General features: G+C 39.7%; 1 protein-coding gene across 5 annotated transcripts in view; it reads left to right on the top strand.

The window, feature by feature from the left end:
- The first annotated feature begins 2356 nt into the window (after positions 1-2356).
- LOC146395310 (uncharacterized) overlaps positions 2357-13592 on the top strand; it is a 215436-nt gene continuing 204200 nt past the window's right edge. For 2 of the 5 annotated variants that reach the window (XR_014832347.1, XR_014832346.1), the window contains exon 1: positions 2377-2487. The gene's annotated coding sequence lies outside the window, so the exon portion shown is untranslated. Of the gene's footprint in view, positions 2488-13592 lie in introns of all 5 variants that reach the window. The other 3 variants (XR_014832345.1, XR_014832349.1, XR_014832350.1) reach the window with 3 other exon arrangements.

Below are 13592 nucleotides of genomic sequence, written 5' to 3' on the forward strand. Positions count from 1 at the left end.
GTCTCCATTAGAGACAGCTTCTTTTCTCACACGGAGGCAGGGTCATGTTGAGAAGGGGGCAGAGCTACTATTATTGAGTATTTACCACATACAAACTCTGTGCTAAGTATTTCCTTCTATTGTCCCCCTTAAATCTCATCTCTATCAGGTAGTTATTTTAATTATCCCAATTTAACACATAAAGAAACTGCAGTGGCTTTTCCGTGAACACTAGTGAATGGGTGTATTTGTTTCCCCTTGATTCTGTAACAAATTACCACAAACGGAGTGTTTAAAACAACATAAATGTATTGCTTTACAATTCTGTAGGTCAGAAGTATGACCCGGGTCTCCAGGGGCTGAAATCAAAGCATCAGCATGGCTGTGTTCCTTTCTGGAGGCTCAGAGGAGAATCTTTTCAGCTTCTAGAGGTCACATTCCTTGGCTCATAGCTTCCTTTCTCCATCGTCAAAATCAGCGACTTAGAAGTTCCTATCATGGCTCAGTGGAGACGAATCTGACTATGTCCATGAGGATGCAGGTTTGATCCCTGGCCTCACTCAGTGGGTTAAGGATCTGGCATTGCCACGAGCTGTGGTGTAGGTCGCAGATGTGGCTTGGTTCCCAAGTTGCTGTGGCTGTGGCGTGGGCCAGTGGCTACAGCTTCAATTTGACCCCTAGGCTGGGAACCTCCATATGCCGAGAGTGTGGCCCTAAAAAGACACACACACACCAAAAATCAACAACATAGCTTCTCTCTGACCCACTTCCATCATCCCATTTCTTTCTCTGACTCTGATGCCCTCTGCTTCCTTCCTCTGCTTTTAAGAATCCTTGTGGTTACTGGATCTACGCAGATAGTCCAGGGCCATCTCCACTTCTCAACACCAGCTGTTTAGCAGACTTTACCTCTAATCTTAATTCCCCTTTGCCCTGAAAACTAAGATACTTATGGGTTCCAGGGATTCAAATGCGGGCATCGTTGCAGGGCCGTTATTCTTCCTATCACAGTGGTACAGGTAGGATCTGAACCCAAGGAGTCCGGCTCCAGAATCCATGGTCTTAATTGAGGAGACAGTAGCAATTCCTTGGGACATGTGGCCATTTACTCAGCATCAACACCCGTTCATGCAGCTTTTATAAGATACATCTAAATGTAAAGTTACTATATGGTTTTTCCTAGCATATTCCTTTTCAATTCTGTGTAGTCAACCTTGTCAAACTAGCCAATGCTATTTAGGCTAAAAAATGTTTTAGACTCATATGCTTCCTCGCCATTTTTACCCTAATGACTTTGACTCTCTGTATCTCTCTGTCTCGCCCCCAACATACAATACACACACACACACACACACACACACACACACACACACACACACACACACACACACACCCCAGTTGTATCATATGTATACACACATAGTTTAACCTTCAGTCTTTCCCCACATTCCAGATAATAAGATACTCACACACCCAGTTTCTCACTACAAATGATTTAGGAGCCCTCTTCAATTTCCCCACCCTCTTGATTACTCATATATCTAATCCTTTACCTGATACCATCAGCCTTACTTCCAAAATAGATCTCTACCCACTAATCTCCCTGTCCACTGTCCCATCCTGATCCAGTAAACACCATCTCTCACTAGGGTACTGTTTCCTCTGCCTTCTGACACTCACCCTTCTGCAGTCCATTCCCCACACAGCACACATTGTGATTTCTATTCAACACCAATAGGACTGATTACATGTTACTGCTGAAAACCTTTCACAGGCTCCCCAAGCTTTTCAAGACAGAGTCCACTATTCGTACCATATCTAATAAACCTGAAGGATCTGGCACCTTCCAGCTCCTCTCCCCTTCACTCTGCATTTTGCTCCCCTTTCTTCACCCTTCTCATCCCTTCCCGGCTTTTTTGAGTTCTTGACCAACACAATCACGTCCACCTCCAGGCCTTCTCATATGCTGTCCTTTCTACCTGGAACATTCTTATCTATACTCTTCACCTGCCTAACTCAACTCTCCATAAACTTCAAGTCTGCCTAAATGCCATATCCCTAGATAAGTCTCTCCTGGCACCACACACACACACACACACACACACACACACACACACACTCATACACCTCTCTGATAGCACCCTTTAATTGCTCTTATGAAGAAAATGTTGCTTCATTACATAATTATATATACATATCCTTAAGTATGTGAATATTATGTTAATGTCATTCTCCCTCCTACCACAAGGTCTTTGAGCGCGAGGGCTATCCCTGTCTTTTCCTCACTATTGAATTCCTATCACCTAGAACCTGGTACACAGGTGTTCAACAAATGCATGTTCCGTAAATGCCTTGGAGATGGTGACCCATTCCATCTGTCATCATGTTGTCATCATCACCATCATCATGTCCACCACCATGTCAACACCATCGTTGCATTTCATATTTTTGTGTCTTATAGATTACAAAAGAAAAATTCATATTTGCATTCCATCATGACACTTTGAGGTAGGTAAAATAACTATCATTCCATGGCTGTGTAAATTAAAGCTCAAAGAGAAGTGTGAGCTCCCCAGGGGATACAGTGAGGAGGAATAAGGCCCAGTTCAAACCTACTGTGCCTCTATATCCTCTGGTCCAGGATGAGGATGCCTTAAGGTTAGACCCGGGAGAGAGTAAGAAGGGACCCCAGGGAAGGGCAATGGGGCTCCTGAGGCCCAACACTCCAGAATGATGCACCAAAAGCAAACTTGGTCTCTAAGATGTGACTTTCTTCTCCCTATTCATGATGAAGGGGCAGGAGAAGGGCATAGCCCCCCGCAACTGCTCTCAGCACTGGTATGCGACCATGGTGGGGTGATTATGAGTGTTTCCTTTCTGTGAGCTTCGGAGAGGAGGTCTGCAGCCATAGCCAGGAGTCCTCCTGCAGAGGGCCAGCTCCATGGAGCTAGCGGGGAAAGGAAAGGCATGAGCAGTTATCAGGGGTTTTCTTGTCACTGAGGATAAAAGCAAGACCCTAGACAGAGCCCACAATGTCCTGCCTGTTCTGTCTCCACCTCCATGTCCCATCATATTTCCTTTTCTCCTTTCTTTCTAACCACACAGCCTTTTGAATCTCAGTCTGTGTGAGCACACCTAGTTATACACCCACCTGGAAGCAGGTCCCTTTCATTGATTGGTATGATTGCCTGGCTGTCTTGTTTGTCCCGTTAGACCAAGCCCAGGCAAACACTGGTCCACAGACAAATTCTAGCCCTCCACCTGTTTTACTGGCACACAGCTATGCTCACTTATTTACATATTGTCCTTGACTATTTCAGCACTAAAATAGCAAAGTTGAGTAGCCGTGACAAACAGTACATGACCTGCAAAACCCAGCATATTTACTATCTAGTCCTTTGTGGAAAACTTTTGCCAGCCCCTATACTAGAATATGATAAAAGAACTACATCTGTGTGCTTTCAGCCACCATTTTTGTCACTGATGCCTAGCAGAAGGCCTAACCTATAGAAGAGTCAAGAACAATTTTTGGAATAATGAACCAATGAGTAAAATCACAGCCTTCCCAGTCTATTTCTTTTTTTTTTTTTAACACTTTAAAAATATTTATTCCAAAAGAAAACATGTAGGTTAACTACTAAGTGGACAGACAGGTACACATAGATAGACAAAAGACTGAAAAGGTATCTCTGGAAAATGTTGACCGTGGTTTTATATATAGATTGTGGGATTATTAATATTTTAATTTTCTTTGTTATATTTTTCTTTATTTTTCAAATTTTCTGCAATAAGCATGGATTTTTTTTTATTTTTTTTTTTATTTTCCCACTGTACAGCAAGGGGGTCAGGTTATCCTTACATGTATACATTACAATTACATTTTTCCCCCCACCCTTTCTTCTGTTGCAACATGAGTATCTAGACATAGGGGGAGGGAGTGGGAGGGATGGGGAGCTTGGGCTTATCAGACACAACTTAGAATAGATTTACAAGGAGACCCAGTCTATTTCTATATAAAAATCTTGGAGTTCCCCGGCAGGCTAACAGTTAAGGATCCAGTGTTGTCACTGCTGTGGCTTGGGTCACTGCTATGGTGCAGCTTTCATTCCTGGCCCAGAAACTTCTACACAACACAGGCACTGCCAAAAACAAGAGAAAAGTCTCCTACTTAAGACTGGAAAACTTAGGTGTTTTTTATCTATTCAGAAATTCATGTTTGGAGAGGTTAAAAAAATCTCAACTAAAATTTTATATATGTATATATATTCTGGGATGTAGGGACTGGAGTCCAAGTCAGCTCGCTCACGACACCAGGTGCAGAAGGTAGCAGATGTGGAGGCCTCAAGGTAGAACAAGACTGTGATTCCCTCTAAGTACTCTCTCAGTCCAAAGGCAGAGGCTCACTCTACCAACTTCTCCCTGTTGGACACTGTTCCAGGAAGTTTACACACTTTGGGAGAAACTGGTAGTTTTGTCTTCCTTGTATATAGCAGAGATCCAATGGACCTGGACCTGTCTTCCCTCTTTTCCTTGATTCCAACAAAACTCTTTATTCCAGCTGCTTAACACAATGTTGAAGAGCTCCTTTCTAAAACACTGAGAGGATGCATCCAGGGGCCCAGTCCTGAGCCCATACTGTCTGTGGAGGAGGATGCATGCCTACAGCAGTGTAGCATAAGAAAGCATAATTACTATATGCAGGATGCCGAAAATAATAGCATGCAGTGTGCAGACTGAGCAGAGAAGGTACTTGGGTGTATTACCGGCCTGTGATTAGGAATGCAGAGTTTGGGGCCAACCTTTGATGAGGTAAGATCAAGAGAACATAAAGCATATGATCGCCGTCATGTTTTAGGGAGTGTGGGAATTATATTTTACCCTGGATCTCTAAACACACAGAGAAGTCAACCATAGGGCTTTCTTGAACAAAGTAGAACCCACAACCTCTCTGAACTCCTCCTATTTTCCAGCCAGTGGGTACCAGGAACTAAATTTAAGTAATATGAGTGGCCTGTAGTCTAGTTCCCTGGAGATAAAACCTGAAGAATATGTAGTTTAAATGACATTGTTGTGGATATTTAGGATATTATGACATAGTCAAATGCTTCAGCTCCCACAGAAATTCATATTTGTAATCCTTACACACGGTCAAGAGAGTGACTCATCAATGTGTTTGGCTTATTTAATTAAGCCAAACTGTAAAATAATTTACTTGCTATTTTAGCAACTATTATATGCCAGGCACCATTCTAGACATTTTATGTAAAAGATAGGGGAGGGGGGTAATGGTTTTGGCTTCCCTATAAGTTGATTTTGGAGTACTTAACGGATTTCCAGATTAAGATCAGTTTGCTCTTTTAGCAAACGTTAACTGAACAGCTAATATAAGCAAGGCCCTACCTTGCTTGCATTGGGAAAACAGGTGAAAAATATATGACCCCTTTTCTGTAAAAGCATGTAGTCTAGCAGGAGATAGAGGCACAAATAATTATAATGACACATGGTAAGCTACTCTACAGTAGTGATGACAATAACAACAGTAATAAGAATTGTTATAATTTATTCAGCACTTATTCTAAGATAGATATTTTATTTTATTTTATTTCGGTCTTTTTGTCTTTTAGGACCACACCCACAGCATATGGAGGTTCCCAGGCTAGGGGTTCAATTGGAACTGTAGCCGCTGGCCGACGCCAGAGCCACAGTAACACAGGATCTGAGCCACATCTGCCACCTACACCACAGCTCATGGCGACACCAGATCCTTAACCCACTGAGCAAGGTCAGGAATCGAACCTGCATCCTCATGGATGCTAGTCAGGTTTGTTAACCGCTGAGCCATGATGGGAACTCCTCTAAGATAGACATTTTATATCAGTGACCTCATTAATCATTATTAACAACCCTGTAAGGTACATATTCATCTCCCCAAATTACAGATAGGGAAACTTAGGCTTATCTAGGATAAGCTACTTGACAAAGGACTTAAAACTTGTCAAGTTAGATCCATCTGATCCCAAATTTTCTGATTTCCATCCTATATTACCCACCTTCCCCAGCTCCATTTAAATTTTCAGAGATATGTGTGCAGTGCAGTGAGAGCACAGAGGATCTGGGAGCTGGAAGGGGAAGAATGGCAAGGCTTTATAGGAGGATGAGATTTGAGTCAGGCCTTTTAAAAAAAGAGCCAAAAAAAAAAAAGTTCCCATCATGGCTCAGCAGTTAACGAACTCGACTAGTATCCATGAGGACGTGGGTTCGATACCTAGCCTTGCTCAGTGGCTTAAGGATCCAGCATTGCCATGAGCTGTGACATAGGTCACAGATGTGGCTCAAATCCCACATTGCTGTAGCTATGGTGTAGGCTGGCAGCTGCAGCTCCAATTTGACCCCTAGCCTGGGAACCTTCATATGCTGCAGGTGTGGCCCCAAAAAGACAGAAAAAAACAAAAGAAGAGCCAACATTTGCTAAGTGGTGATAGATGGGTGCTGAGTAGCAATGGAGAACTATGGCAAAGGCTAGGGGTCAGAAAAATGTCTGCTTTTTGAGGGAACAGAGATGAGCACAGCTGGAAGATAGGGTACATTGAAAGAAATGGGGAGACATGTGACCAGAGAGATACCCTGGAACCAGAGCACCATTATCCCTGAGGACCAGCCGTGTTAAAGGGCTATGATGCATTCACAAGTAAGATCCTTTTTGACCCTTTCAAGGGAGTGGAATAACAATGGTCCATAATATTAGAGTGTGGAGTCATACCCTCACCGTATCTATTCCCCTAGTGCCTATCATAGTTCTGGTACAAGATAGGTGCTTAATAATTGTTGGATAAACTACTATATATTCTTAAAATACCCCCTAGACAGCAATGTGGAAGATAGCATTGGAGAAGGAAAGACTAGTGGCAAAATGTAAGGCAAGAGCTTGTTAAAAAAATATAGAAGATCAGTGATTGTAAAGAAGTTGATGTGAGAGAGACATCTGAAGTAGAACGGACAGATCTTAGTGACAAAATGACCATGTGGGCCCAGACGGAAAACATAATTGGAATAACTTCCAGGATTCCTATGCATGTTTGAAGTCTCAATGAGGAATACAGAAGGAGGAGTAGAGTTGGGAATTTTGAGTCTGAGGTGCCTTTAGAACATTATTGAACACATTGGGGGGTTGATATGAGTGACAGAGAAGACATGTTCAGAGTGGCTGCCAGCAGGCCGCTCTTTCGCTCGGGCCTCAGAGGGTCCTGGTGGCACTGAGGGTTGCCCCTGGCTCAGTAGTCACACCATGTGAACAACTGTGATGAAACGGCAGGGAAAAAACCCTATAGCAGAGATCCCAAAGGTGAGAGGAACTAAATCTCGGCAACCTGAACAACCCAGACACATAGTTACCCTCAGTAGGAAGCTGAGGCAAAGCCAGGGCAGATTTCGTAGCCTTTTCCTGTGGAAAATTTATGAAGCCCAGATTGGAGAAAATCTTCTGGTAGTTTTAAGACTGGCATTTTAAGTTGGAATGCTGTCTTGAAGTAACACAGAACGGCACAATTCAATAACTCTGACCATTGTGGAAAAATGCCATGTGCCAACAGCAATTTTCCATAATTTTGTTCAGAAAATCTGAAAGAAATGCAGAAAATGGATTTGCAGCCCTGGCAGCAGGCAGAGAAACAGTAGCAGAGGGCTGCAGGCCAGTAATTGATGTTTCAAATATCACTGAGTGCTTTGCCTGTAATTTTAAGGGAGAATCATAATAATTAAAAGCACAAACTTACAAGTCATTTCTGAGGAGGGAAAATGCTGAATGCACTTAAAGTGAAGGGGGGTTGTTGAAATGTTTAACTTTTTCCAGAGAGCTTTCAGATAGGCAATGATTAGTTTTATGTTCACAGAGTGACTCTCTCCCTAAATGTTCCAAAGTGACACAAATAGAAGATTATTAACCCATGGGATTATCTGGGAGCCAATAATAAGACTATGCCCAAATGACATTCCCAAACATTCAGACCTTACCTGATGTCACTGGTTTGTGTCACAAATACCACACTCCTTAAAAGAAAAATTAAGCCTTCTCTCTTCCTCCAGTTGTGGAATCAGTTGTTATAATCATTCATGGAAAGTTAGATTTGGGACTTTGCTGTAAGACAGATTGGAACTTTAATCTACATTAGCCCTTATTAGTTCTGGAATCTTAGGCACATCATTCACCTTCTCTGAGCCTCTGTTTCTTCTTCTGAAAAATGGGTATAACAAAAGTCCTTACTTTCCATAGGGTAAGTATTGGGTATTACCTAAGATAAGTTAAACAGATGCATGCCCAACAAATATAACAAATATTAACTATTATTAGTAAAATCATTGCACACCCATTGACAAAGGGTTGTGATCCTTTGACAAAGGCACACTATTTTTGTAAAGGTATTTATTTTTCTTGATGGAATATAATTTTCTCAACTACAATTTAGCTAACTCTTCTTGACATTGAAGAAAACAAACAAACAAACAAACAAACAAAAAACAGCCAGAGATTAAACTGAGCTTCATACCCCTAAACAGAAAGGAATCCCCTTCAGTTACCAAATTCAAGGACTCAGTTTTCCATATCTCTAACATTATTTCTTATCACAGGTCTGGGCATACAGTGAGAACTCTATAAATGTGCATGAGACATGCATATGTCTAGATGGACAAACAGTTTTATCCCCAGTGTGATGAAGAATGAGGCACCCCAGTACCTTATCAGCTTCTGACGGCTAACCTTGTGCTTCTGCCAGTACCACTAACTGTGACATCTGGGTGTTTTCATGTGCAAACTCTCCCTTCCTTCCAACACTGACCTGGGGTGACCTTCTGTAGCCTGGGCTGACAGAGGAGATACGCTTTGTCTGAAAAGACAAAGCTAGGGGTTGACTGGGATACTGTGATTAACAGGTGAAGTGAACACACTAAGCAAATGCTATAATTGTAGTGACCCACCATTATCACTGCAGTAAACATAGTCATTTTGCCTTATTCTTTCACACCATCAACCTCTTTCTGCCCCATCAGAGTGAATTTTGTTCTCCAGACTATGTTTACTCACTTTTGTTTTGACAGACGTGACCTTACCTGTTGGTTCATGATTTTGAATATGGACTAGTATCCAGCAGGAGATGAGAGGAAGGGCCTTTATTATTTTTTTCCTGGTTCAAAACGGGACCTACTATACCCCAAGAAATAATTTATAGCAGGTAGACACACTGCATAGGGGCCAACGAATATATGTCAGGCTGGTGGCTTGTATCAGTCTAAGTGACTCTATCTTATCTAGCATGACTTGGAGCTAAAAACAGGCAGTGGTCAAGAAAACATGATATAGTTTCTCAGCTTCCCCCTAAATAATATACTGGTAACAGAGTCCATCTGGTTTTGGTCCAAGAAAGACCATTATTCAAACATAAGATTAAATGTTTTAAAAGTACCTATAGTATTTTGCTAATCCAGAAAATCTAGACACTTAGTTTGAGGGGAAAGGGCTATGTTTTCTCCCCAGAAACTGTGTTTCATGAAAAACTGAGGGTGGAGGGGCTAAACACCAAATTCAAAGAATTTAAAGACCAGTGAAGCAGCAGTGAAATGAGGTAAGAAGGAGGTAGCAGACAATCTTATTGATTTCATTTTGCAGGAAACAGCAAATAGAATTATTTCCAGTTGAATTTTCCAAGCCAAATCCTGTTGGATTGTAATCACAAATTAGTGTCAAGATGAAGGTGCTTGAGCACCTATGAAAAGTTAGGAATAGTGTTACAAATAATTAGAAAATAAATAAAATATAGAACAGTCTGCAAGGGAACTCTCAGCAGGGAGGGATTCACCAGTCAGTCTACACTGATTATTTGGGATGCCCCAAAAACACCCAGATTGGATCACATCCCTGGACCAAGGAGGTAGGTGTTTCCATTTGACTCAGAATTATTGTTATTTTCTAGGCCCGTCCTTTATTTTTTTTAATTGATTTTTGTTTGTTTGTTTTATTTTATTTTATTTTCCCACTGTACAGCAAGGGGATCAAGTTATCCTTACATGTATACATTACAATTACATTTTTTTCCCACCCTTTGTTCTGTTGCAACATGAGTATCTAGACAATTGATTGTTTTTTATTTTTTTTTTAGGCCTGTCCTTTAAATGGAGACAGGTTCATTCCAACCCACAGGTACCTACAACTCAAGTCTTTGAAAGGCAGATACTGACTGAGGGAATGAAGGGAATAAAGTGCCATTAACAGAAGTCCCCAAACCTAGCTGTGTACCAGAATCACCTGCTGGTGTTGTTAAATAGATTATGAGGCCCCACTCAAGATTAACTGGATAGAGTGGGATCTTCTTTTTTTCCCCTAATCTGACAATGCCTGTCCATTGAAGGATAAGGATCTGGCATTATCACTGCAGTGGCTCCCGTTGCTGCTGTGGTGCAGGTTCAATCCCTGGCCCAGGAACTTCCACATGCCAAGGGAATGGCCAAAAAAAAAAAAAGAAAAGAAAAGAAAAAGAAAGAGAGCGAGAAATACATTCTAATTTCCTTTTTGATTTCTTTTTTCATTTTCATTCTAAAAAGATTTTTATGTTATCAAATTTTAATTAATTCCACTTTGCAACTTGTATTAAGACTCGATTTTTGGCACAGGATATTTTCTATCTTGGTAATGAATGCACTTAAATATAATGTGTGTTCTACTGCTGTTGAGTAGAGTGTTCTATAACTCTTAATTAGGTCAATATGCTTGATAGTGTTATTTAAATCTTCTATTCACTTACAGATTTTCTATTTTGTTCTACCAATTTCTGTGAGAGAAGTATCAACATCCTCAACTATACTTGAAGACTTAACCTGTTTCTCCCTGATGTCCTTGCTTAGATTTTGTTCCATGTGTTTTGAAGCTGTATTAAACATGTAAACACTGAGAATTGTTACAGCCTATTGATGAATCAGCCTTTATGCCATTATAAAATTAATTTTATCCCTACTGATATTCTTAACACTGAAATCTACTTTGATACTAAGATAGCCATTCTAGGTTTCCTCTGATAGCCATTAACATGTTAACATATTTCTACCCTTCTGTTTTTAACTTATTTTTAACTTTAAACTTTCTTTGTAGGCAGGATAGAGTGGGATCTTTTTTTCCCCTAACCTGACGTTGCCTGTCCATTGAGGTATTTAAACCATTGATATTTAATTGTACTATTGATAAGACTAGATTTTAAAACACCATCCTGTATTATAGTTGTCCCATTTGGTTTCTCATCCATTGCCTTCTTCTCTATTTTGCTTTTTTTGGGGGGTGGGGAGGCTTTCTTTGAATTAATTCAATATTTAAAAAATATTCCTTTTTCTTTCCTTCTTTGGATTACTATTATCTATAAGTCTTGTTTTGTTTAGTGGTTGCTCTAGTGTCTATGTACACATTATTAATGTGCCACAGTCTACCTTCAAGTCATATTATACCACTGCATATATAGTCTAAGAGTCTTATAACAGTGCACTTAAAGTTACCCTCTTTGGTTCTTTGGAATATTCTTGTACTTTTACATATACATTACATTGCTATTTTGTTTAAACAGTCAATAGTCTTTTAAGAGATTTAGGTTATATGAAAATATCTTACATATTTACCCATGTAAATATTTACCCTTTCTAACATCCTTCATTCTTTTGCATAGACCCAGACTTCCATCTAGTATCATTTTCCTTTGGCCTAAAGACTTCCTTTAACCTTGATTGCAGTGATGAATTATTTTAGCTATTGTCTACCTGAAAAAGACAATTTTGTCATCATTTTTGAAAGATGTTTTCACTGGGTATGAATTTTAAGATTGACTTTTTTTCTTTCAGTACTCTAAAGATGATGATGCTTTACTCTTTTCTTGTTTTTATTTGATTTGATGAGAAATCTACTGTCATAATTGTTTTTCTACATATACATTTTTCCCTCTGACTGCTTTTCAGATTTTATTTTTATCACTAATATTGAGAAAGTTCATTATGATGTGTCTTGGTGTAGTTTTCTTCATGTTTTTTTGTGTCAGACTTTCTTCATATTTCTTGTGTCAGACTTTCTGTCAGACTTGAATTTGAGTTTATAATTTCATGAAATTTAGAAAAAATTTGGCCAAAATATCATCAAATATTTGTCCTGCCTTTTTTCCCTTTGGGACTCCAACACACATATATTAGAGACCACCTAAATTTGTCCTACAGCTCACTGATTCTCTTTTCATTTTCTGTGTTTTTTGTTTTAGGTGTTTAGGTTTTTTGTTTGCTTGTTTCTACTGCTCTGTCTTCAAGTTCAATGATATTTTCCACCACAAAGCCTAGTCTTCCATTCATCTCATCTAATACATTTTTCTTCTCACACATTGTTGTTTTTATACATGGTTCTTTTCAAATATTTTTTTAAAAATATCTTTCATGTCTCCTTGTAACTTTTTGAATGTCTAGAATAGCTGTAATAGCTGTTTTGCTGTTATTTACCTGCTAATACTATTATATCTGTCAGTTCTGGGTCAATTTTCTATTATAAATGTACTTCCTCATTATCTTTCTTGCTTCATGTATGCTTGATAATGTTTAAATGAACGCTAGACTTTTTGAATTTTATATTGTTGAATGCTAGTTATTTTCATTTTCCTGTAAATGTTCTTGAGTTTTATTCTGGGGTGCTAAAGTTACTGGGAATCATTTTATTCCTTGGAGGTCAGTCTTTTAATATATATTAGGTGGGAATGGAATGATGCTTAGTCTAGGTATAATTAGACTCCTTTATTGAGGTCAGACCTTGCTATGAAATTTATCCAGTGTTTCATGAATATTGAGATTTTCCTGTTTGGCTAGTAAGAACAGACAACCTTCTTGGCCCCAAGAAGATTACTCTTGGATGTTGCCTGACCTCTGGTAGTTTATACATACACATGCATGGATACATTCATCAGTACTTGCGGGGCCCCTCTGTAGATCTTTGGATTTCTGACTTTATTTTCCACTCTCTGGTATTCTAGCCCCATTGGTCTTCCTGGATTCTCAGCTCCATTTTCTAAACTCAAGGTACCCACTAGGCTCTGCCTGGGTTCCCCCTTCCTGCACTATGGCCTTAAATCTCTCTCACAAAAGTAAGCTGGAGCAATTTGAGAAATCTCATCCCTAAGGGGACACCACCCTTCTTTGTCTGATGTCTAGTATCTTAAAAATCATTGCTTTACATATTCTGTCCAGTTTTTTTTTTAATTGTTTTAGGCTGTTTCAGGTAGAAGGATAAGTACAGTCTTAGTTGCTCTATCTTGATTGGATGTGAAATATAATGAATTATTTTTATCCCCATTCTACAAATAGGCTAAAGGCTCACATAGATTGATTTCCCTGAGGCAAAACATTGCTGAGTGACAAACTTAGTGTTAGAAGTACTTTAGGATGAAGGAAGGAAGTTGTTTGGGGTGCATATTATGAACAAGTATGTAAATCACAGGAGCACCCCACCGTGTGTGCACACAAGCTTGTTGTACATATGCAGTATAAATGTGGCCCTTAAACATTAACTACAAGTTCCCTTTATATGTCTACATTTGAGGAATCCAAATGCA

This window comes from Sus scrofa, chromosome 17, assembly GCF_054392235.1.
Source record: "Sus scrofa isolate SSC_HxYL_T2T_F1_AM1 chromosome 17, Sscrofa_HxYL_maternal_Yorkshire_Landrace_v2.0, whole genome shotgun sequence".
Classification (NCBI taxonomy): domain Eukaryota; kingdom Metazoa; phylum Chordata; class Mammalia; order Artiodactyla; family Suidae; genus Sus; species Sus scrofa.